The sequence below is a fragment of the Leopardus geoffroyi genome, chromosome C2 (genome assembly GCF_018350155.1).
Source record: "Leopardus geoffroyi isolate Oge1 chromosome C2, O.geoffroyi_Oge1_pat1.0, whole genome shotgun sequence".
NCBI lineage: Eukaryota > Metazoa > Chordata > Mammalia > Carnivora > Felidae > Leopardus > Leopardus geoffroyi.
The window spans coordinates 107336830-107337759 of record NC_059333.1 but is presented as its reverse complement, the minus strand read 5'-3'; the positions used below and the strand labels follow the sequence as shown (position 1 = coordinate 107337759).

At 41.1% G+C, this 930-nt stretch overlaps 1 non-coding gene across 1 annotated transcript; it reads right to left on the bottom strand.

The window, feature by feature from the left end:
* Positions 1-418: 418 nt before the first annotated feature.
* Positions 419-524, bottom strand: LOC123576231. Its single transcript, XR_006701251.1, has one exon. It is a non-coding gene; the product is annotated as a U6 spliceosomal RNA (small nuclear RNA).
* Between the last annotated feature and the right edge of the window lie 406 nt (positions 525-930).

Below are 930 nucleotides of genomic sequence, written 5' to 3'. Positions count from 1 at the left end.
TAATTAATGAAATACATTTTAACAGTGTCTCCAAGGGAAATTCACATAATATTTTTTTCCCAGGCCTAGGTCCAAAAGTAGTTGGGAACATCTTGGAAGGGGATATGGCCTACTCATTACTTATGCTACTTACTCCCCCCAGATCTGTTTTCCAACTACCAACTAGCTAAATTTCTTCTTGGCTTGTGAAAACTGCGGAGTTCACAGCCTCAGGAAATACAATTGGAAGCTGCGGGTGTATGTTGGGGTCAGGGGTGTTTGAAGCGAGATGCCTATTTCCTCAAACTGTTAAAAAACAGTTTTTAAAAAACCAAAGCAAAAAAAAACCTTGGCTGCAACTGGGTAACTCCTGAGTATTTCACCATCACCACTCAGATGACACTTTCCCACTCTTCCCTGCTCAGGTTCCTCCTCACTTGGTACCTTTTAGCGCTTCGCGAATTTGCGTGTCATCCTTGCACAGGGGCCGCGCTAATCTACTCTGTATCCTTCCAATTTTAGTATATGTGCTGCCGAGCGAGCACTTGGTACCTTTTACATTCTCATTTATATCCATACTCATCCCTGTCTGAGCACAGTTGTCATATAAGGGGGTTGGGAGGGGCATAGGTCATAGGAACCTATAGCTGTACCTTCCTATATTAAATATATATATATATATATATATATATATATATATATATATATGAAAAAGAAAGAAGTGTCATTCTGTGTTAAAGGCATGGAGGGTCCTTCTTTGTATTTGCATAACTTTGATATTCAAAGAAAGCTGATGACTAATACCCCACCCCATCACAGAGGCTTGGGGCAGTCCCTTTGCACTCTTTCCCTGTTTCCCATTCTTATGATTTAGTGTAATCTAGCTCCTTGCTGTCAGGAGCACGCAATGAAATCAGAAACTAAAGGGTCCTGAGTGCATACACCCTTCTA